General features: G+C 38.6%; 1 protein-coding gene and 1 pseudogene across 2 annotated transcripts in view; both read left to right on the top strand.

Moving 5' to 3' along the window:
* Positions 1-25,543, top strand: part of DLGAP1 (DLG associated protein 1) — a gene marked incomplete at both ends in the record, with an annotated part of 968,578 nt that overhangs the window by 329,558 nt on the left and 613,477 nt on the right. The window lies entirely within an intron of this gene.
* Positions 21,934-22,381, top strand: LOC307196656 (large ribosomal subunit protein eL28-like; annotated as a pseudogene). Its single transcript has one exon. The product of its transcript is annotated as a large ribosomal subunit protein eL28-like (transcript).

The following is a 25,543-nucleotide window of genomic DNA, read 5'->3' as shown; positions in this document are numbered from 1 at the left end:
CCGGAATTCTGAAAACAATTTGTTCAGCCTTCTGAAGTAATACCTCAGAAGAGTGAAAAAAATCATTTAGAACATTTCCTTAATATTGTTAAAAAGACAGAATTCCACTGAGTGAATATAAAGATCTTATGGACTGTATTCAACGATTCCTGAATCCGGCAACATCCCAGGTAGTAAACAGAAGGGAGCTCCGAGGAGCTGTACAAAATGAAAGACTTAAGGTAGAAGGGAACAGGAACAAGGAAGTTAATGCTAGCAAAAAGTGGACTGATTGGGGCAAGGTCACTTTCCTTTAGAGGATGGCAGGGGTCCATCAGGCCGATAACATCACTAGCGTCGACCAGGCAATTTCTGAGTGACTGGTTTAAGATTCCATTTCTGGGAGAGCCAAAACTGTTATTAAGTCTGGGTTTGGTGACGAGGGGCCTGGCATAAGTGACTCCATTTTGGGCCAGTTGTCTTGTTTTTAACATTATCTATGTTAAGAACTGGGTAAAACCTAATTATACTTTATTACATTTTATAATTTTATCATACTCTGCTGCTTCTGGGGAATATCAGGTGAGTATCTCCAAGATACATGCCCGCGCCCTCCCCCTCCTTCCAATAATAACGAACTCATAAACCCTTCAATAATAGCTGAGACAAAAATATACATGAGGGTTTCTTTCTCATCAGCAAGTGGTGCTAAAAATTACAGGTTTTCAGTGTTAGTGTTTGAACATGTACTTAAGGCATTGGGTTTTTATGAAAGGTTCCCCCTTCCATAAAGATGACTGAAAGTGGAACCTTGCATATGAAAAAAAGGAAACTGATGGATCTGAGCCCTGCCCCCAACCTCTTCACTTGCTCTTCAGCACGTAGGTGTGATCATGTTCGGTGAATAAAGAACATGTGTGCATTCATTGATATAAATGCTCTCAAGCTCTCTAGAAATAGCAAAATCAAATCTGACTTGAAAAGGAAGTGTAATGCTTCTCAACAAAGTGATACTGTCCAAGAGGATTCTGATGATACATCATTATTTCCTGCTGTAAGGTCAATGAATTGCTCTGGGACTCTGTGTATTATCTCTGCACTGCTGTTTTCTGGGACTTACTGGTCCTTTTACAATGTGGACCTATTTCTTATAAAGAAGAAAAACTGCTAGGATTAAGACTTTTAAGAGGTTGAATGTTTGTTTTATTGCATTTTAAAAAATAGCAGTAAAGCTGCTAAAACAGCAAGCTTTGCCTTTTTTTTTTTTTTCCTGAAATGCTTCACTTTACTAAAAAAATGTGCTGAAAAATCTCTTCGTAAGCTAAGTTTCCAAACGTGAGCATATGTCTTTTGTGGATGTCAGGTCACATCTGTAACTCATCACAATATATATATATTTGTAATACTGATGGAAGAAAGGGTATGCATAAAATGTTAGAGCTTCGGTGGCAATTAATATGGAAATATTTGGACTTTAGAGAATTAGTAGACAGAGTCTCAGCCCTCATGAGTGTGCCAGGCGTTCTCCTAAGCACATAGAGGAGCTTATACAATTTGAATATCAGTCATGTGCTGAGTGATAGCAGTAGTCATTGGAAGAGTAGTAGAATGTAGCTATTGCAACTGCCACGTTGAATGTTAGGAAATTGCTCATGCTGGGTCATTTTTAATCTACAGAGTGGTAATTTCATAGGACTTAACATTACTGTGGTTATAAGAATAAAGATGAGCTAAAAGTTTATGGAATTTTACAGACTGTTCAGAAAATGTCTTACCAGACATTTGCTGCATTAGAAGAAAAGTTCTACCAGTGTGGTATGCTACCAGTGTACTTGGCTAAGACCCACTCCGTGACACTGAACTACAGCAGACGTCATTGAAATGCACGTAGCTGGGAGTTATGATATGCCCTGTCACGTATGAACTAAAAGCAATGTTATCCTACACTCTTTAGCCTCTTAGTATCCTTGTGATGTGGATAGTGATAAAATCTTTCCTATTTTATGGTTGAAAACAATGATGCCCAGACCCAAGAACTCATCTGTAGTCACTTAAGTGTTCTGGCTTGGGAGAGGGACAGCCTTTGGCACAGAATCAACAAAGAATGACCAGTGATACTTATTTTTGTGTTATTGCCATTTCTCCTATCACTAACTTGATGACTCATATAAATAAGAATCATATAACTATGATTACTGTCACATTTAAAGCAGTATTTACTCCAAAACAGGTACCACATGATTTTGTATAAATTGTATAAACTAGGCAGGTTTTATTTTCAAAAGATAAATTTAATATGTTATGGCAATGTTGAAAATCTAAAAAAAAAATCTCAAAAATCTAGAAAAAAAAAGAATGTTGTTTAATGCATCATTTTTTTAAATTAGAAAGTTAAAGTCATTTGTTAGATTCTTAAGAAGTGGCCCATTAATCTGATCAAAGCATGGTCATCTTAAATATCTTCCCCTCCCACAGAGGACTTGGTGGGAGAAGCAGGACTTTGTTAGCCAAATATCCTGCTGGCACTCTTACCTATGGAAATGCATTTCAAATTATTAGTAGAATGGACTACATATTAGGTAATATTAGTGTATTGAAGTGACATTGTTGGGTGTACTTAAGGTAGGATGGTTATGTAGGAGAATGTCTTAGTTCTTAAGACATGCGTGCTGGTGTATGTAGGGTTAAAACATCATGATAACTTCAAATGGCATAGCACAGAAGAAACAAAAACAAGCAAAATAATAACAATTGATGAAATTAGGTGATGGGAACACAGATGTTTATTGCATTGCTATTAATTTTTTTGAAGGCCTGAACAATTTGGAAATATAAAGGTAGAGAGAAAATACTTCAACACATAGAGATCCTAAAGTCCATTTTTAAAGTCCATTTGGATGTTACTTACCTTTGAGCCACAGTGTAGGGTAGCCTAGCTAGGAAAAAATAAAGTGGGTTTCCCTCTTTCTAAAGCTACACCTGAATGAAATATCCAACTTTTCTTTTAAAAAAAATAGTGAACATTCCTGACACCAAGGGGAAATCCCCAGATGATAATATGTATCATCCAAGTAAATGGACTTACGAGTAAACATCGTGGGATATGAAGATAGCATGGAATAGCCCATTGCTGTGAAATGGTTGTGTTTGGTATTCAATTTTGTTTGTGTTCTTGTGGGTTTCATAGTGAAATCTAAAACGTATCATCATGGACTCTAAAGTGACTTTGAATTAGCTCTTGATCTGACAAAGTCAAGGATGATGAATATCTCTGCCCATGGGAATGAATTCTCCTCTCATGATGACTCAGGGATGCCAAGCCTTGGGAATACCTGCCAGTAAGTTCACCGAAGCAAAACTGGGGCAAGAGTGTCCTAGTTCTCAGTGCCCATCAGTTGTAAGTCTGTGTTCCTACCTGAGAGATGGCAACAAAGATGCTCTTAAGGAACACTTACTATGTGCCAGGCACGGTACTAGGAACAGGCACTTCCTATGAGAAAGGAACTATTATTATATCCATTTCACAGACAGGGAAATGAAAACTTACAAAGATTGCAAGTAACATGGTTTCAAAAAACGGTGAAAATTTATTTGTTATAAAATTTTATAACAAAATTTTTTTTATAAAAAAACAAAATTTTTTGTTTTGAAAAATTTGAAAATTTTTTGAAGATTTATTTTATTGAAGTATAGCCGATTCACAGTGTTGTGTTAGTTTCTGCTGACAGCAAAGTGATTCAGTTATACATATGTATTTGTTCTTTGTCGTATGCTTTTCCATTATGGTTTATCACAGGGTATGCAGTATAACTCCCTGTGCTATACACTAGGACCTTGTTATTTACCCATTCTCTGTATAATAGTTTGCATGTTCTAACCCCAAACTCCCATTCTTCCCTCCCCCACCCCCCTTGGCGACCACAAGTCTTTTCTCTGTGTCTGTGAGTCTGTTTCGTAGATTAGTTCATTTGTGTCATATTTTAGATTCCACATATAAGTGATACCCTATGGTATTTGTCAAGAAACATAGTTTTTTTAAGTGTCCAAGGCCAACCGTTAACGCAAATGACTATGACTCCAGAACTCCCTGCTTTGCCCCCCACTGCAGTGCACGAGCCTCACAAAGTGTTGCCTAAGGGCAGCTTCCTCCGCCAGATTAGCTCTGGGTTTGGGGCAGCTGGGAGGGGAGGTGTGTGGCAGGTGTGTGTACACTCTCCCGTATCTGATATACTGTCACCATGCTCACGTGAGCTGCAGCAGCCTGAGCAGCTGAGGGCATGCTGCGTGAGTGCACCCCTAGCCCCAGTTGTGTATATGACATGCACCATCGCAGGCAGTACCAGCTGCCTAACTCCTAGTGCTTCTTTCTGTCTACCCTTCTCCCCTGGTTGCTGCCCTGTTGTCCTCATGTTTCCGAAAAGAACTTCTGAATGAGCAAGTTAGCAAAATCTCTTTGCTCTGCCGCTTCTCAGAGGAAATTGGAACTGTTTTTTAAGCTGAAAGTTTTTTTTTTTTATAAGTTTGTACTTCCAAGGCCAGCTTTAGCCCCAGATCTCCTTCACATCTGGCCACTTGTGTGCGCCTTCATCTCAGGTCTGTCTTCCGGAATGCTGGGCATACGGGCTTGCAGATGCTGATGCAATCAGCTGCGAGACAGATAGTGTCCTTGAAAAGGTGATCCACACAAGCCCAGTTAATTCCCATGTCTTAAAAAAAATAGAATGCATAGAATAGTTCAGGATGAGTCTTGGTAAAGTTGTCATATGGGCAGTACTCCTTTGGCCTCTGAAAAGACTGGGGAGGAAGCTATAAAATGGAGTGCATTTTGTTGTTATGGAAAGCCACATTCTATTAAAAAAAACCCCAAAATTATGCAAGAATCGATTGAAGGCTGTGAGGATAAAGGGGAACCATTTCTGAGTAGTAGATATGTAGGCATCTCACGGTTTCCATGAAGGAAGCATGTTAGCACATCATTCTTCTGCCTAAAGGTAAATAACTGTAAGGGAGAGAGTCCCCAGATAGTATCCCTGGCTACTCAATATGCTAACAGAATCATTGCCTGGGCTTCTTTCCAAAATATTCAAGATCATACCAATGTGTAGCAGTGTAATGGCAGTGCAAAAAACCTATGTTTTTAAAAAATTGAATAAAGGGAGGAATGAGGCACCATACTGTTTTTTGCTCGTTTTATCCCATATCTTACAGCCAGGGCTTTGGGATTTTGCATTTCTGTTTGTTTCAGATTGGTGACAAATTATTTCCTTTTTCTCATTCATCCATTCAACAAAGAGTTACATCTTTGTAGGCACTGTGTAATTTCTCTTATACTTTATATGAAACCATTCTTTTTAATTTTTTTGATTAAAGTATAGTTGATTTACAATATTACATTAATTTCAGGTATACAAAATAGTGATTCAATATTTTTATAAATTATACTCCGTTTGAAGTTGCTATAAAATATTGGCTATATTCCCTGTGCTGTACAATATGTCCTTGTGTCTTACTTATTTTATACATAGTAGTTTGTACCTCTTAATCCCCTACCCCTTTGTTGCCCCTCCCCTATCCCTCTCCCCACTGGTAACCACTAGTTTGTTCTTTATATCTGTGAGTCTGCTTCTTTTTCGTTATATTCACTAGTTTGTCATATTTTTTAGATTCTACATGTAAGTGATATCCTACGGTATCTTTCTCTGACTTATTTCACTAAGCATAATACCCTCCAGGTCCATCCATGTTGTTTTAAATGGCAAAATTTCATTCTTTTATGGCTTAGTAATATTCCCCTATGTGTGTGTGTGTGTGTGTATCATCTTCTTTATCCATTCATGTGATGATGGATATTTAGGTTGCTTTCATGTCTTGGCTATTGTAAATAATGCTGCTATGAACATTGGGGTGCACATATCTTTTTGAATTAGACTTTTCCTTTTCTTCAGCTATATGCTCAGGAGTGAGTTGTTTTCGGTAGTTCTATTTTTAGTCTTTTGAGGAAACTTCATACTGTTTTCCATGGTGACTGCACCGATATATATTTTTAGCAACAGTGTAGCAGGGTTTAATACAACCATTCTTTGTAAGAGTTGTATTTTAAGCTGATTTCCTAAAATAATATTTTATCATAACTAGTTTTTCTGTAATAGTATATTAAATCTAATAATATTTAAATATATTATAGTAATATTTAAATCCAAATAGCATATTTGTAGTAGTATATTAAAAAGTTACGGCATCATGGTGCTTATTCTTACTTGATAAAATATACCAACTAGATTTTGATGCATAAGTACCTATGTGATAAAAATACATTGCCAGGGCTATAAGGGAAAAAAAACTACACGTTTTTAATAAATATATATATATATATATATATATATAAATACTGTGGAAACCAAGGAAACAGTTAATCATTCCCTGGGATTTCCTTGTCTATTAAAAACAATAACTTGTGTCTGGTGACTGGTACTGCATTTCAGTAAAGGACTATTTGGCTACCTGAGAATTTCTAACACAAGTAAAGTACAAGATAAAGGAAGTATCACTTTAGAGGGCAAACCTGACATGCTTAAAGCACTAAGAAGATGAAACAAGATATTTAGGTAAACAGAGCATGTAAAAAGAGGACAAAAGATGTGGGTGAGGAAATGATATGAAGGAGGTCCTAACAGATTCAGTCTCTATTACTGAAAATAAACATGAACATGCAGATAACCAGGAAGACTTACGTAGTTGGGTTTTAAATGGAAGACACTTTGCTTAGCCTTTGATTTGAGAAAAATAGTTGTTGAGATGCTGCAGTTCTGATTGTAGCTCTGAGAGCCATGAGCCTGGTTTTCACTTAACCACTGGCTAATTTTTCTAATGTGAGACAATTTTTTAAAGAAGCAAATTGGGTTTTGGTACTTTTTCAAAAGAAGAAATGTATTTTTTAAATAGATTTTTTTTTCTCTTCAGGGATCTTCTAAGTGTATACTGAATAACTATAGACTAGAGACTGATCACTCCCATTAGCTAAGGTTGCTTAACCAATACTTTAATGGTCAAAATTTTCTAACAAAATAGTTTTGTTTCTCTAACTCCTTGTTTTAAAAACCTAGATTCCGTGAAATAAATGGTGAAACAAATTGAATTTTCCAAATGATGTCAATAGTTTATTTAACATATAGGGGATAGATCAAAATGCAACCCTTCATACACCTCATACTTGATGACACTGATAACCGAGGCTTTGGAAAATACAAATGGGATGGATTCTCTGAGTTGCTATTTTGGTCACTACTTTTTGGCCATTGTTAGATATGACTTAAGTCTTGCAGTCAGAGCTTCTGTACTATAGACTGTAATATCAACAGGCTATATCAACTCCCCCAAAGCTGTCCACTGTACCACTCTCCCACATCACATCATGGCCCTACTTTTCCGTCTGTCTGCTCGGTGATGAAGTCTGTCCCACGTGACCTACACGATAGTTCTCAAATTTTTTTTTTTTTTTTTTGCGGTACGCAGGCCTCTCGCTGCTGTGGCCTCTCCCATTGTGGAGCACAGGCTCCCAGACGCGCGGGCTCAGCAGCCATGGCTCACGGGCCCAGCCGCTCCGCGGCATGCGGGATCCTCCCGGACCGGGGCACGAACCCGCATCCTCCGCATCGGCAGGCGGACTCTCAACCACTGCGCCACCAGGGAAGCCCAGTTCTCAAATTTTGACGTTCATGAAAATACATGGGTCATTTGTTATTAATGTTCATTCCTGTTTCTACTCCTCAAGAAATTGTAATTTAGTAAGTCAGAGGGTTGGGGGACATTTCACACATCTACTAAAAAGTTACTCCAGGTAATTTAGATGCAGGGGGTCCATGGATTATTCTCAGAGATCTTTACCTAAAGGTTACCCATTTCTAACAATCTGAAAACAAGCAGCTTCCATTGCCAGCTCATTTGCTTTCAGTAGCCTGAAAAGGAAGCTACATACTTTAATTAGAATTATTAGTGCTACTATAAATGTATAATCCTTCAGTATGTTGTATCATCATGTTCTTTTTTACTATATAAACCTTCTCAATAGTTACTGAATATGTTTTTTTGAAGGAAGCGTACAAAAAAAAGGAGTGAGAGGAGATAATTTTTCAAACTTCTACTGTATATTTGAACAGTTGAAAAAAATTTTTTTCAACACCGAGAAGGTTTTTCTGCTTCTGTTTAATTAAAGGAAAACACAGTCCATCGAAACGTTGTCTGAAAATCGTCAAATTGACTTAAATTAAAAAGCTAGCTTTATTTGTTTTTAGGATCTAAATAATTTCAGATGTCAGCCCCTTTTTTTCTACTTAACAAAGGCATAAACTTAACCTGAGGTTATCCATAGAAAATAGTTTAGAATTGTTACGTAGATTTGGGTCATAATTTATGGAGGGTCTTCTAGGAACTTTTATAGATATAATCTCATTTAACTCATGATACTTTGAGGAAAGTGGCATTCTCTATTACAAATGACAAACAGACTGGGAGGAAATGTACCTTTTGCAAATAGAGGTATGGCATACTTGAAGTATTCTAAATAGCATATGTCATCTACAGATTGTTTTTGCAGGTGAGGAATCCTAATGAATTTTTTATTTTGCATGTATAATAATATTGCATCATAATATTTTCATTATAGCTTTACAACGCAACTAATTTCACGCTAGTCATGATCAGTGACAGGAAGTAATTACAAAGTGATTCATGTTAACATAACTTAGTTTAAGTTTCATAACTTATGCTATCACTGGAGCCATTTGTACATATTGAATTTCATCTACTCAAAACTCAGGCAACAATTGCTTCCTTCCCCCCCCCACCCCCAATGGCGTTTTGCACACACATGCAAACATACAGGCATATACACATACATGCATACCCACGTGCAAATGCACACATACACGTATACACACATATACGTGCATACACATGCACACACACACATTCACACACACACATAAACACACACACACATAAACGGAGAAATCAAAAGTGACAGTGTCACCTCTAAGTCACAGTATAGTTTACAGCCAGTGGGCCTTGCCAGCCTCCGCTCTTCATGAGACAGACTCACCCGTAGATACTCGCGCAGCTGTGAGCTCCAGTGCCCCCAGGGGTGGCCCCGACCAAATGGCAGTATGAAGCCTCCTCCCTGGCAGGCAAACCCAAAAGAAAGAAGGGGCAGAGGCCAATCTGAGCCTGCTCTGTTCCTTCTCTCACATCGCCCATTAACATGTCAACCCTTTGCCATGGGGAGGCACGTGGAGAAAGACCGGAGGTTATTATTCCAGCACAAGTCTTTTCACCAAGACCCGAGGTCATGGAATTTGGGGCCACCCACCAAACGGTATCCATTCTAACTTTAATTTTTTGTATCATAAAAGTGATTCTTGCACAGTGTAAGATTCAAGTCAATAAAGTACAAATAACAAAATTAAACTTTCTCGTAACACCACCATCCCCTAAAAAAACACTTAACATTTTGATGCTCATGCTTCTTTCATTTTAGACATTTATGTACATATGCATGCCTACATATATTTACTTATATTTTAACACACATCTTAACACATACGCACATGTATGTCTCCATCTTCATAGGGAAAATTCTAACATGACCCTAGTAATTCTTACTGCCGTAGAATCCACACTTCTGTGTAATCCCCTCTCCTTGAGTGTGGGCAGACTTTGTGACTTCTTTGTTTCAACCAAAAAATTGAAGTGTAGTTAATTTCCAATGGTTTGTTAGTTTCAGGTGTATAGCAAAGTGATTCAGTTATACATGTGTGTATATATATACGTGTGTGTGAATATATATATTCTTCAGATTCTTTTCCATTATACGTTATTATAAGCTATGGAATATGGTTCCCTGTGCTCTACAGTAGGTCTTCGTCGATTATCTATTTTATATATATAGTGGTGTGTATATGTTAATCCCCAACTCCTGTGAGTCTACTTCTCTTTCGTAAGTAAGTTCATTTACGTTAGTTCTTTCGATTCCACATATAAGTTGTTACATGAGCCGACGCGGGTTGTGAAAGAATTCCCAGAAGTATTAAGAAGGGAAGAAAAGAAAGTTTTTATTCACTTTCCAAGGAGGAAAGGGGCCAGACGCATAGAGTGGCATTAGCACTGAAGGGTGGGGTTTTGAGTCTTTTACTGAGTTTCAAAGGGCAATATGCAGGAAAAGGGGGTGGGTTCATATCTCTTCTGGTCCACAGCAGTACCCAGGCTGGCTGTGTCTCTATAGGATGTGGTTTTTTGGAGAATAGACTTGCAGTCTTCAGTAATTTTCCAGTCTTTGGGTGTCTGAAAGAGACTTGATAGTGGCCCTTGACAGGCGCTGCTCTGTTGTGAACAGTGTTAGATGGGTTTACGTAAGTGGTATCATATGATACTTGTCTTTCTCTGTCTGATGTACTTCACTTAATATGGGGATCTCTAAGTCCATGCATGTTGCTACAAGTGGCATTATTTCATTCTTTTCATGGCTCAGTAGTATTCCATTGTGTATAGATATCACATCTTCTTTAACTACTCGTCTGTTGATGGACACTTAAGTTGCTTCCATGAACATAGTTTTATTATATATGGGGGTACATATATCTGGACCCAAAGGAGCCATGGATGTCGTTTATTGTGTTTTCAAGAATAGGAAAAGTGCTTATGTATTGGTCTCTCCTGCTCAAGTATGCCACCAAGCACATTTCTTGGAATTTCTCAATAAATAGTTGCTAAATAAACATGAGGGGGAAAGAATAAAAGAGTTAAATGTAAACAGTTGTTATTCAGCGTTCTAAAAATCGGTAGGGATGTAAGTCTTACCGGTTTTGAATCAGCTAGACCTGACAACTGTGTAGATAGTATTATTTACTTTTATGTAGTAGATGTGATCTCCTCGAGGATAAATATCAGTGAAAGTAGGGAAATAAACAGCATGGCATTAAAGTGTTAAGATAATTCATTTAGGGCGAAAAACATGCCACAGTTTATTTATAAACCTTAGGGGATCTGAGCTATAAAATGCAGCTTGGGAATCAGAGAATCATTTTTGACTGGTCTTTGAAAGCATTAGCTCAGTGTACCACTGTAGCATATGAGCCAACAGATTTCCTGAGCCTTATTAGGAAGATATATGAAAACAGAGATGAAAATATTGCAGTGTTCTTACAGCATTCCAAGCGTCACCATCATAAATAGTATGTGTGTTTCTCACACTGTCCCTCCAAGAGGCCTGATGGACTTGATGAAGGACCCAGAGAATGACCAGAGGGATCATGGCACCTCTATTAAAAATAATATTAAAAATACATTTTAGTAAAAATAGATTCAGTTAAAAATAATTATAATAAGAATATCCAGCACTGCTTCAGTTCTGACTCCAGTCCAAGTGGGAGTTCCGTTGCGTGTATTTACAGATTGAATCCTCGCAAAATCTTCTTGGGCAGGTTATATTATTTCATGCCCGTTTTACAGATAAGGTTACTAAGGGTCAGAGAATTTAAGTGACTCACCCAAGTTAGACAACTAGTAAGCGGCTGAAGCAAAATTTGAACCCAGGAAATCTGGTCCTGAAATCCATGCTCTTAACCATGACACTCAACAGGGAACATCATATATTCTGTTCTGGGAAGTGGAAGGTAGGGACAAAGTATTTTGGACATGTACAAAACAGAAAACCATGCCGAGAGACTGAACTTGGATTTGCCCTCCATTTACCAAAATACTGAAAATAGGTTATATTTTCAGACGAATAAGAAAAAGTGTTACTTTGGACAGTACAGGCAAAAACAAGCAAAAATACACACTTTTATTGAACACATTATTCCAAATAATGCTAGGAATAAAATAGCTGGTTCAAAAAAGGCTTAGATAGTTTTATGGCTTCTAGCTCCCGAACTAGAATAACTGGTATTTCACCTACAAACATTAACAATTCTCGTGTGGTTCACGTGATTATTAATCTCATGTGGTGTCATGATGTCACCCCTGGCCTCCAGGTCACGTCCTCACATTTGGGGGTAGGGGAAATGCACCAGACTCATTTCCTCCCCTAATGGGTGACTAGCACAAGTGATAGTGTTACAGTTACTTTTCCTTTATTCCCGCCTTATTTTAGCAATTTCCCCATATTGGCGCACCTTGAACCTTGCTGTTACCCAAGCCTCTCCATGTGTGTGAAATGTCTGATTGGCAGTAAACCCATTCTTTTTTTTTTTTTTTTTTTTTTTTTTTTGCGGTACGCGGGCCTCTCACTGTCGTGGCCTCTCCCGTTGCGGAGCACAGGCCCCGGACGCACAGGCTCAGCGGCCATGGCTCACGGGCCCAGCCGCTCCGCAGCATGTGGGATCTTCCCGGACCGGGGCACGAACCCGTGTCCCCTGCATCGGCAGGCGGACTCTCAACCACTGCGCCACCAGGGAAGCCCAGTAAACCCATTCTTACATTAATCCTCTCCTTTGAAAAATTTGAGACCGCCCTCCCCTTGCCCCACCCCTATCCCCCCGTCACTCAGATTCTTACTTTTCTGGACTCTGTCTCTCCTGGATAATTTCATTTCCTCCCTGACCAGTCATCATTTCATTAAGATTTGCAACACCCTCAATTCCTTTACCCCATAGTCATTGGACTCGACCTGTCCTGATACTAATCTTGAATCCAACCACATTTTTCCTTCCGCTTCTGTTTTTAAACAGCTAGAGAGTGTCTGACATATACATTTCCTATTATTTGTCAGGAAGATATTAAATATATGATTCATGAGTCAATAAATGCATGAGAAATACAACAGCTTTCCTAATTGGCTGTCACACATTCATGATTTACAACCTCAGATGGTTCATTAATACCCATTGGCAAGTGGCACTTAAAACCCTTTACAGGGCTTCCCTGGTGGCGCAGTGGTTGAGAGTCCACCTGCCGATGCAGGGGACACGGGTTCGTGCCCCGGTCCGGGAAGATCCCACGTGCCGCGGAACGGCTGGGCCCGTGAGCTATGGCTGCTGAGCCTGCGCGTCCGGAGCCTGTGCTCCGCAACGGGAGAGGCCACGGCAGTGAGAGGCCCGCGTACCGCAAAAAACAACAAACCCTTTACAGTATCACACGGTGGTTGAGAAACTGACACTGGAGCCACGTCTTTGGGCCACATAACATCTCTAAGCCTCAATTTCCACATCTGTAAAAGGGGATAACAATATTAGCCACCTTATAATGTTTATTCTTTTTTTTTTCTAATGGTGCTTCATTATTTTTCTTCATTAAATATGTGTGATTTTAATTTTTAAAAGATATTTATAAAATTCCATTGAACACATATTTAGTGGGGTGTCCGCTGTGTTTTGGACACCATGAGAGCACAAGATGAATGTGCTGTGCCCTCTCGTTTCAAGGAGCGCTTCATCAAGTTGCAGAAGGTGTGCTTCCAGTGAGCTGGAAGATAGGCTTGACTAGGATACGTCTTAGAAGAGAAGGACAAAAATGTCCTGGGTGAGCTCAGTGAAGGGGACAGCACTGACCTGTGCAGAAGTCAGGATACTGTCAGCAAATGAGGTAAAATAAGTTCTGAAATTTTCTTTTTCAACCCAAAAAAAAAAAAAAAAGTTTAAAGAATAAGTCCTAGGATCCACTTGCTTTTCTGTTCCTTCTGCAGTAAACATCCCAACTCTTCTTTTAGATTCATTTTTATGAATCAGTCAGAAGGGAGACAAAGAATGTTCAAGATGTATTCAAATTGCCATGAGGAGAGAGGGGTGTAATTACTAGTTATAAGAGTAGCACTAAATTCATTCACTTATTGTAAATCTTCTAAAGGAATATATATTGAATATTTTGAAACATACTGTTAAAATATGATTCAAAGAAGAGCGACTGTTTTGATAATTTATAAAACAGAAGGACTGGATTATATAAAATGTTTTCCATTTGATACAGTCTTTCAATCAAAGTTAAGAAACCTAAAGAAATCTTCCAGAGGAAATTATTGTTCTCAGAAGGAAGGGTAGACAAGTTTGTGATTTGGAAATTAAGTTGGCTGGGTGAATAAGTAAGAGCTGACTGAAAACTTAGAGCCCTTGTACTGGCAGGCGTTAGCTTTGGGTTGAATCGCAAGTTTTCCTTGGTTACTGTCAAATGGAAATAGAAATTAAATTTAAGCAGAGCTTATTAAGAATTGTTAGTCTGAAGAGCACTTCATCAGTTCTAAAGTATATGTAAGTGTCATGGCTAATTAAAATTGAATTTTAGTGCTGTTAATATAATTTGCAGTCTTAAGAATCTGCTCTCTGGAAACCTCTCCAGTACTTCGTTGAGATATTCTTGGTACTGTAGTTAGTATTCATTTGGGACCAGTCTAGTTATGTCTAGTTGACCTTCCGTCCAAGAAACAAACAAAAAAATCAAAGCAAAACAAAAAACTTTACATATCTTGGGTTTGGAGAAGAGTTTTTTGGTGTAATTGTTTATAGATACGTTGAATTCTTCTCAAATAGAATCAGGATTGAAAACTGAGATACGTAGGCTTTGAAACCATGCTTATCAAAGCATTTTTTAAAATTTTAGTGGAGTCATGACAGGAGGAAGATATAATTTATTTGGACTCTGTTTACTCATATTAAAATAAGAATAGGAATAAAGAAACGGTGACAGGCTACGAGTAATCAAAAAGAGTAGAAATATTTTCCCAGATGTCCTATGGTGTTATCTATTTCCTATGCGGTTCTCTATCTCCAGCAAAAATGGAGATAATCCTTATCTTCTGTATTTCCACACTTGTATACATCCCTTTCATACTGAATCAGGACTGACGTGTGTACCACAATACTGCAAACGGGATGGTTTGTGCCTTCTGAGCCTGGGTCCTCAAAGGCTGTTGTGACTTTCACCTTGGCCTGTTGGGTCACTTGCTATGGGAGCAAGTTGGCCTCTATGCTGTGAGGACTCTTTACAGACCTGTGGGAAGTCCCACGTAGAAAGGAATAAGACCTCTGGCTAATAGGCAGCACCAGCCTACTAGCATGTGTGTGAACCACCTAGTAAATGATCTTCTAGCCTCAGTTAGGCCTTCAGATGGCCAGAGTCCAGTCAACATCTGTCTTTATAATCTCACGAGTGACCTTGCATCAAAAATTGATAATAATTATTGCTTTAGGCTATTAACCTTTGGAGTGTTTGGTTATGCATTAATTGATTATCAGTACAGTGACTTACACTGTAACGTATAATTTTATCAAATGCCATTCTGACCAAGGAGATGATACCACATATTATAAACAACTGTTGTAGCCATTTAATGCTACTTAGAATGTTTTAGAACTTACATCAGATGATCAACAATATCAGTTGCTACCAAATTTGGAGCTGACTGATTCATGAAACATGTGCTTATATTCCAGATAGTAGTAAGAGTAAGCCAATGGAGGCCATGATCTACCAAGCTGAATGATAATTAAATATTTGCCCCTACTTGAAACTACTTCTGTTTTTTCCACATTACTGTGAATGTCATGCATTCCTATTTTTTGAAGAGTAAAACTTGGCTAAACCTGAGACTTTAGATCTATCGAAGACACAGCCTCCAAAGAAAACTCATAATAGTTTCACACATCATCACGTACCGTTAATGTCACTTTTTTTGGTGACTACTTCACATTTATTGGCTGTTACATATTGTTTTCGAAGAGCTATATCAGGAATTTATCCTCGACCTTCCCCTTGCACTGAGTAACTCTCTTGAACTCCAAAAACCAGAAATTGCAAAATTTCTCACATTTGTTATGTTAGCACATTGTTTTCCTACTCGAAATATCGGACTTTTATTTTATTTTTTTAACATCTTTATTGGAGTATAATTGCTTTACAATGGTGTGTTAGTTTCTGCTGTATAACAAAGTGAATCAGTTATACATATACATATGTCCCCATATCCCCTCCCTCTTGCATCTTCCTCCCTCCCACCCTCCCTATCCCACCCCTGTAGGTGGTCACAAAGCACCGAGCTGATCTCCCTGTGCTATGTGGCTGCTTCCCACTAGCTATCTGTTTTACACTTGGTAGTGTATATATGTCCATGCCACTCTCTCACTTCTTCCCAGCTTACCCTTCCCCCTCCCCGTGTCCTCAAGTCCATTCTCTACGTCTGCATCTTTATTCCTATCCTGCCCCTAGGTTCTTCAGAACCTTTTTTTTTTTTTTTAGATTCCATATATATGTGTTAGCCTGCAGTATTTGTTTTTCTCTTTCTGACTTACTTCACTCTGTATGACAGACTCTAGGTCCATCCACCTCACTGCGAATAACTCAATTCTGTTTCTTTTTATGGCTGAGTAATATTCCATGGTATATATGTGCCACATCTTCTTTATCCATTCATCTGTCGATGGACACTTAGGTTGCTTCCATGTCCCGGCTATTGTAAATAGAGCTGCAGTGAACATTGTGGTACACTGACTTTTAAAGTTGATGGTGAATTCCAGGCCCTTACGCTTATTTCTGCAAAAATGGCCATTACAGCAACCTTGTCTTCTTAATTCTGTTGCACTATTATAGTCTTTAGGCCTTCATTCATATAAAGGAACGCCTTCAGGGTGCTGATTTCTTGCAGGAAGATCATTCCTGAGAAGACAAGTCTAACCTGTTATAATTTCTCTCTTCTATATGCCCTGGCCCATCAATTAGTATATTTACATCTCCTATTAAATATGAACACCTTAAACTGCATATAACCTTAAACTGAGCTGCTTTCAAGTATGAAGAATTTTCAAAAATGTTAATGATCTATTAATAGAGCAAGAGATCAGATAAATTTTTTCTGTAATTAATGTTGCATTCTTGACCAATGGCATCTGTTTATGTGTTGGTGGCAGGAATTCTGGGGGCAGTCTTTGGGTTTTATGTGCAATTTTTTTCTCTTTCTGAAACTAATGAGTAAAATTAATAAGCCTAAGTATGACTAAAGGAATCCTTGATTTTAGTAATACTGTATTCTAAAATTTTGAGCTAACTCCATAGTAAACTCCAAATATTTTAAAAAATATTTATTGATACCTACTATTAATAATGGATGCATGAGTCAGTCTTCAATTACATAGAAAAGTAGCCATGTATTTGCATTCACAGTGCTTATAGCCTGTTCCCTTCTGACTTGTATATTTTATGGGCTTTTAATGTTAAGAGTAGTAATATTCTGCTCCTCTGTCTTCTCAATTGAATATATTAGTTATGGTTCAAACACTTTCTGTATCACTCACGGACCTGGCAGGAAGTAAGGTGCACGCAGATGGTTTAAATGAAGAAAGTTTTTTAAGGAAAGGTCGACTTACAGAGTGGTTGGCAGGACTAAGGAAGCAAACAAAAGATGAAGCACCAGAGAATAGCAACAGTAGGAAGAAGTTATATCTGTTAAAAGCTAAGAAACAAGGGGATGAGCCCAAGAGAGCTAGAGCCCTAAACGAGATCATTTGGTAGATGTGATAGTCTTCAAAAGTTATAATTATTCCTGAAAAATTTTGCCACAGCAGTGAATATGCAGGGAGGAAATATCTCAATCTCTCCCACCCTACCTGCTGATCTGCTGTCCTGCAGATGCTTCTTACAGGCATTTTCCAATCAGAAGTTAGTGTAACAATATGTCCTAGAGATCAGTCACCCAGGTCTGCAAAGCAGAGCAGGGAAGTATGGAGATCTTGGAAAGGGAGTGATGGAGAAAAACCAGCATACCTCCATATGAAAATGCTTTTTGGTAGCAGGCCTTCTGCTCTTCTTAGGTCATACTTAAAATGAAGTTAAATATGAGGAAAAATTAGTAGTTGTTAGAAATTTTATTCAAATATTAATATAAATTGAAATAATTACAATATCCCTGAATGTGGCATGTTTTTTCTCAAAGGTAATATCAGACAATAAATAAGTAATAAAAAGTAACTGATAATCTTGAAATTAATTTATGTATGTGTTGACCATACAATAAACAAACCCCAGTGGGTGGCCTTTTCAGGACCATGGACAGATTTCGCCTGGCTGTTCTGTAGTTCTCAACAGTATATTGTGCTTTTGCTACTTCCCTAGCTAAAACTTCCCAAGTTGTACTGAAATAATTGAAATTGTTATCTGACTGATTTTATAAAGATGTTATAAGATTACAGCTAAAAACTTAGTTAAAATGATTAGGCACTTTGTTGTAGAAATTTTCCATCGTATGGCAGGATCTATGAGTGTCTGCCGTGATGACTCTCTTAAGACTAATTGTGTCCTCTGTAGAAGCTGTGAAGGGTGATATTTTGTGTTACAGAGCAGGATGCCAGAAAAAGTTAGTATTTTACCACTACAGCTTCAAGAAGATTTGCATTTCTGGCACAGTAATGTAATAATTCAGAGTAGCTTTTAGAACTACAGTAATGCCTTTACATAGCAAGTGACCTTCAACTGTTGTTACATAATCTTGTTATTAAAATCATTATAGATAATGAAATTCCAGATGACCTCACTAATCCAATTTTTCCAACGATATCAAGTAGATCATTTCCTTTATTATTTATTATAAATTCATTTATTTTTGGCTGCATTGCGTCTCGTTGCTGCGCATGGGCTTTCTCTAGTTGCGGCGAGCAGGGGCTGCTCTTCGTTGTGGTGCAAGGGCTTCTCATTGTGGTGGCTTCTCTTGCTCTGGAGCATGGGCTCTAGGCACGCGGGCTTCAGAAGTTGTGGCTCACGGGCTCTAGAGCGGAAGCTCAGTAGTTGTGGCGCACGGGCTTAGTTGCTCCGCGGCATGTGGGATCTTCCCCTACCAGGGCTCGAACCCGTGACCCCTGCGTTGGCAGGCAGATTCTTAACCAGTGCTCCACCAGGGAAGCCCGATCATTTCCTTTAAAACAAAATAGAGTACTGTGGTTTTTTGCACTTAGCTCATCTTGTCCAGATGTCTGAAGCACCCACTAATACCTCAGAGGACTGCATAGAAGGCTGCAACTATTTTGGTGCAGAATTATAGACCAAGCCACTAAACTAAAGGGTTTCAAAACATGGATCAGCTCTTGGAATACATCTATAGTTTAGGAAACATGAGGAATAGTGAACTAGGCTGGTCTTACTTTCTAATGAATTATAGAGTTTACTTCTCCATAAACATGTTTCATACTCAGCTGGAGATAAGAAAATGCATTTTTATATTTTTATTAAATATTAGTTAAAGCAATATTTATAAAACATCTGTAGGGTATAAAGAAAAACAGTACACTAAATATGTAACCTACACACAGTTTTAAAAGAAAATGGTAACAGTATCCTGAATATGTGTCATTCCCTTGATATTCTTTGTCACTCCATTCTTGAATTATGTCCTTTCATTTTCCTTCTGTATTTCAAAATTAGACATTATGGTTTTATTCAGTAAATGTTTGTATAGATTTACCCACATATTTGCCAGTCTCCTGTCCTGCATTATTCTTGCATCTCAGATTTCCATCTGGTATCATTTTTCTTCTGCCTAAAGTATATCTTTTGGGATTCTCTTTAGAGAGGAGCCACTGGTACTACATGCTCTTCAGTGTTTAAATTAGGTGAAAAAGTCTCTAATTCTGTTTCATTCTTGAAAGATCTTTTCATTGAATGTACAATTCTAGGTTGAGAGTGTTTGTTGCAGCCTCTTAACTATACTATTCCACTAACTTCTGGCTTTCTCTGTCAGTTCTAAGAAGTCAGCTGTCTGACTATAGTCAATCCTCGAATGAAAAACACCTTTTCTTTTCACTTTAAACATTGTATCTTTATCTGCAGTTTCACCCTGATATGTATAATTGTTATTTTTTTAAATTTATCATGCTTGGAATTTTTGCACCTTCTCAAAGGTAGTAAGAGTCAAAAACAGACATGGGCTCTGTCTTACGAAGCTTGTGAGGAAATGAGAGAAAATGAAATAAATGCTAGAAACAAACCTGATTTTGGATATATTGAATGTGATGCGTCTTGAAAGTATTTAAGTGGAGGTACAAAGTAGACAATAGATATATTCTGTATATATATGAACTCAGAAACTCAGAGAAATTTGGATTGAACATATAAGTTTGGACATCAGGTAGACAAAGGAAGAAAATAATATCATAGATCTGTTGAGACTTTTTAAGAAAATAATGTAGAGTGAGAAGGGATGAAGTCTTAGGATAGATCTTGAGAAATTCCAGTATTCGATGGCCAAGGAAATGGAGACTGAGGACTGAGAGGAAGCAACAAGGGACTAGGGAGAAGTCAGGAAGAGTCTGTGTTTGCAGATTGCAATACAATCTTTAAATGAGATAGTCCTGAAATCACACTTAAGTGGGTCAAGGGTAATGGAGGGAGAGAAAATGGAGGCAAGAAGTGATGTACAAGTCAATGTAGGCTAAAGTATGAGGCAATAAAGAACAGCTTTGAAATTTCAATGGGCATATGATTGCAAAGGTTGACTTGGTGCTCAGCCAGTATCCATTGTGGATTGGATTAACATCAGCCCTTCTGATGTCCTGAATCATTCAGAACCAGAATGAAGTGAGAGCCATTATCTGGGACATTATTGGTCTCATAGTGGTTAAAAAAAAAAAAAAAGTGGCAGGACCATGCAATTACTCTAAAAGCTTCTTCTTAGAAGTGGCACATATCACTCTCACATATAATTTCATTAACTAAAGGAAGTTACATGGCCAGAGATAATGTGAATGGGGGTAGCAATGGGGAGGGGATATTTTAATTAAATATACAATCTAATATGGTTAAGGTCTCATAGGTATAGAGAGATTTTTATTTCATTATTTTCATTGTAAATGAGGAGAATGGGAAATGAGCGGCCCTGTGAGTTGAGAGAATTTTTTAAGGGAGATAATTAATGATGTTTAACTATCATGGAGGTGAATCTAGCTGTAAGAGAATTATTGACCATATTGGGAGAATAGGGTCTGGTTGATATTTTGAGGTTTCCAAGAAATAGACTCCAATTTAGGAAGGGTAGCCCTGGTCCTAGATAGGAAGACCTTCTCCCTCACTAATGAAATAAGTTTTAAAGAAGGGATAAGAGCTCCTCTAAATAGATTTGTAGGTTTGTTAGAGGGTACTAGATAGAATTCCAATATGTATGATGGTTTCTCTTTGCTCTGTGAAGTAGAACACGAGAAATATACTGAGACAATGGAGAAAAGTAAGGAAGGTGTCCTAGGTCGAAGAAAGCTAGGAATATAGGGAAATTCTTCAACTTGATAAAGAACATCTACAAACATCCTACAACTAACGTTGTACTTAATGGTGAGAAACTAGAAGCTTTTCCCTCTAAGATCAAGAGCAAGGCAACGATGTCCCGTATCACCACTCCCATTCAACACTGTACTGGAAGTCCTAGCTAATGCGATAAGACTAAAAAGGAAATAAAATTTGTACAGCTTGAGGAAGATGAAATAAAGCTGTGTGTTCACAGATGACATGATTGTCTATGTAGAAAAAGAATTGACAAAAACACGAGTGGAACTAATATGCAATTATATGAAGGTTACAGGGTACAAAATTAATACACAAAAGTCAATTTTTCTTATATACCAGCAATGAACCATTGGAATTCGAAACTAAAAACACAGTAACATTTACATTATTAGCACCAAAAAATTAAAATACTTAAATGTAAACCTAAAAAATACGTACAGGATCTGTATGAGGAAAACTAAAAACTCTGATGAAAGAAATCAAAGAAGATCTAAATAGGTGGATATTCCACGTCCATGGATAGGAAGAGTCACTATGATTAAGGTGTCAATCCTTCCTAATTTAATCAGCAGATTTAACAGAATCTGAATAAAATTCCCAGCAAGCTTTTTGGCACTGTCAACCAAATGATTCTGAAGTATATATGGAAAGGCAGAAGGCCAAGAATAGCCAATATAATAATAAAGAAAAAGAAGAAAGCCAGAGGCCTTTCCGTCTCTGGCTGCCGCCAGGAGAGGAGCTGCTGCTATGTCCGTGCATCTGCAGTAGATCATCATGAGGACCTGCTGCAGCTTCTTGATCAAGAGGAACAAGCAGACGTACAGCACCGAACCCAGTAACCTCAAGGCTCCCAACTCCTTCCGCTACAACGGGCTCATTCACCGCAAGACTGTGGGCGTGGAGATGGCGGCGGACGGCAAAGGGGTCGTGGTGGTCAAGAAGCGGAGATCCGGCCAGGGAAAGCCAGCCACTTCCTATGTGCGGACCACCATCCACGAGAATGCCCAGGCCACCCTCAGCAGCAACCGACACATGATCCGAAAGAACAAGTACTGCCCAGATTTGCACATGGCCACCATCCGCAGAGCCAGCCGCCATCCTGCGCAGCCAGAAGCCTGTGATGGTGAAGAGGAAGTGGACCCGCCCCACCGAGAGCTCGTGAGCGATGTATCCCCTTACCCCATGCAACAAAACTGTCAGCTGACATGCCTCAAAGAAAAAAAAACAAAAACAAAAACCCAGAGAACCGACAACTAATACTACTTGACTTCAAGACTTAATATAAAGCTATAGTAAGATGGCTCAGTAGTGGTGAGAGAATAGAAATAATACATCAGTGGAATAGAGAGTCCAGAAATAGACTCATACATTTATAATCAACTGATGTTTTACAAGGGAGAAAAGGCAATTCAATGGAGAAAGGATTGACTTTTCCACAAATGGTGTCTGAACAATTGGACATTCATATACAAAAATAATTTATACAGACTTTATTACACTTTTCACAAAGATGAAATCAAAATGGATCATAGACAAAAATGTAAATCACAAATCTATCAAACTTCGAGAAGATAGCAAGAGCATAAGCTAGGTGACCTTGGGTTTGACGGTCAATATTTAGATACAGTACCAAAAGCACCATCTGTGAAAGAAAAAATTAAGTTGGGATTTACTAAAATGAAAAACTTCTGCTCTGTGGAAGACACTGACAAGAGAAACAGAAGAAAAGCCACAGACTGGGAGAAAATATTTGCAAAAGACATATCTAAAGAACTGCTATCCAAAATATCCAAAGAGCTCTTAAAACCCAACAGTAGGAAAACACACACACAGACACACACACACACACAGACACACACACACACACAGACACACACACACACACACACACACTCTGATTAAAAAGTGAGGAAAAGACTTGAACAGATACTTCATGAAAGAAGATATGCAGATGGCAAATAACCTTAAAAATAAGATGCTCGGGCTTCCCTGGTGGCGCAGTGGTTGAGTCCGCCTGCCGATGCAGGGGACACGGGTTCGTGCCCCGGTCGGGGAAGATCCCACGTGCCGCGGAGCGGCTGGGCCCGTGAGCCATGGCCGCTGAGCCTGCGCGTCCGGAGCCTGTGCTCCGCAACGGGAGAGGCCACAGCAGTGAGAGGCCCGCGTACCGGAAAAAAAAAAAAAAAGATGCTCCATCTCTTATATCATCCCTTAGGGAAATGCAAATTAAAACAACAGTTACCACTACGTCTTAAAATGCCCCAAATCCAGAACACTAACAACACCAAATGCTGGCAAGGATATGGAACAATATAAACAATTGTCCATTGCTGGTGGGAATGCAAAGTGGTACAGCCACTTTGAAAGACAATTGGGCAGTTTTTTATAAAAATAAACATTTTTAGTATACGATCCAGCCGTTGTGCTCCTTGGTATTTACCCAAATGAGTAGAAAACTAATGTCCACACAGAAACCTGCTACAGATATTTGCAGCAGCTTTGTTAATAATTGCCAAAATTAGGAAACAATCAATATATCCTTCAGTAGTGAATGGATAAATGGTAGTATATCCAGACAATACAATAATATTCAGTACTAAAGATATATGAGCTATTGAGCCATGAAAAGACATGGAGGAACAGAGCTTCCCTGGTGGCACAGTGGTTAAGAATCCGCCTGCCATTGCAGGGGACACAGGTTCGAGCCCTGGTCCAGGAAGATTCCCACATGCTGTGGAGCAACTAAGCCCATGCACCACAACTACTGAGCATGGGCTCCGGAGCCTGCGAGCCACAACTGCTGAGCCCACGTGCCACAACTACTGAAGCCTGCACACCTGGAGCCTGTGCTCCGCAACAAGAGAAGCCACTGCAATGAGGAGCCCTTACACCATAACGAAGAGTAGCCCCTTCTCACCGCAACTAAAGAAAGTCCGCGCGCAGCAGTGAAGACCAAACACAGCCAAAAATAAATAAAATAAAAAAAAAATTTTTTTAAGATATGGAGGAACACTAAATATATATTACTAAGTCAAAGAAGCCAGTCTGAAAAGGCTACATACTGTATAATTCCAATTATAGTTGGCTCTTGAACAAAGCAGGGGTTAGGGTTGACCCTCTATGAAGTCAAAAATCTGTGTATGACATAGTTGGTCCTCCATATATGCAGTTCCTCCCTCTATATCTGCAGTTCCATATCCATGGATTCAGCCAGTGGTGGATCGTGTAGTACTGTAGTATTTACTATTGAAAACAATCTGTGTGTAAGTGGACCCACGCGGTTCAAACCTGTGTTGTCTAAGGGTCAACTGTATATGATGTTCTCGAAAAGGCAAAACTGTGAAGACAGTAAAAAAGATCAGTGGTTGACAGGGATTCCTGGGGAGTGAGGGAAGAATGAATAATACGGAGCACAGACAATATTTAGGGCAGTGAAACTATTCTGCGTGATACTGTAATGGTGGACGCATGCCATTAGACATTTGTCAAAACCCATAGACTGTACAACTCAAAGAGTGAACCCTAATGCAAACTATGGGCTTTCATTAATAATAATATGTCAGTATTGGTTCATCAACTGTAACAAATGGATGGACCATACTAATACAAGAGGTTAATAATAGGGGAAGCCGTAGAGGGTAAGAAGGGTATATGGGGACTTTCTATAGTTTCCGTTGAAGTTTTCTACGAACCTTAAACTGTTCTAACAATAAAGTCTATTAATATAAAAAAATCGATATTAGTCTAATTCCTTAACCCAACCCTTTGGAGGAATCAGAAAGATGTTATCTACGCTTAAGCGTCTTGTACTTTTCTCAGAAACCAAAGCCTACGATGATAGATGCAAGGTACAGCCACAGACTCATTCATTGTATGTACTAAGCTATGATATATTTATTAACGCTTAGCCAGATAAACATGAATGTGTCTAGAGATGTGTTTGTGTATGCCATGCACATCTCTCCTAAGCATTCGAAATATTATTTAAATAGTTTGTGAATATGGATAAAATGTAATCAGGAAGAAAAGTAAAGAGAAAGAGAGGGCAACTAATTTAACATCAGTTGATAAGAGGTACCGAATCTGCGGGAAGCAGTGTGTTCTAAAATTGCTCCATGCTTACTCCTTTTCGTCTTTCCTTCATTGGTGTAAACCTTGACACGTTCCAGTGAATTCCCAATGTCCCTCCTGCTTCCAAAACCTATTCCTACTCACACTTTTGGTGAGGAAAAGCTACACTGACCTGAAGAGAAGCTGCCGTGCCACTGATGCGATGTTTTACCTTTGCTGCGGAAACTGCATTAATGCTCGTTTTAAGGACACA

The sequence above is a fragment of the Stenella coeruleoalba genome (genome assembly GCF_951394435.1).
Source record: "Stenella coeruleoalba genome assembly, chromosome: 14".
NCBI classification, from domain to species: domain Eukaryota; kingdom Metazoa; phylum Chordata; class Mammalia; order Artiodactyla; family Delphinidae; genus Stenella; species Stenella coeruleoalba.
The sequence above is the reverse complement of the archived record's forward strand: the minus strand, read 5'-3'. Positions and strand labels throughout refer to the sequence as shown.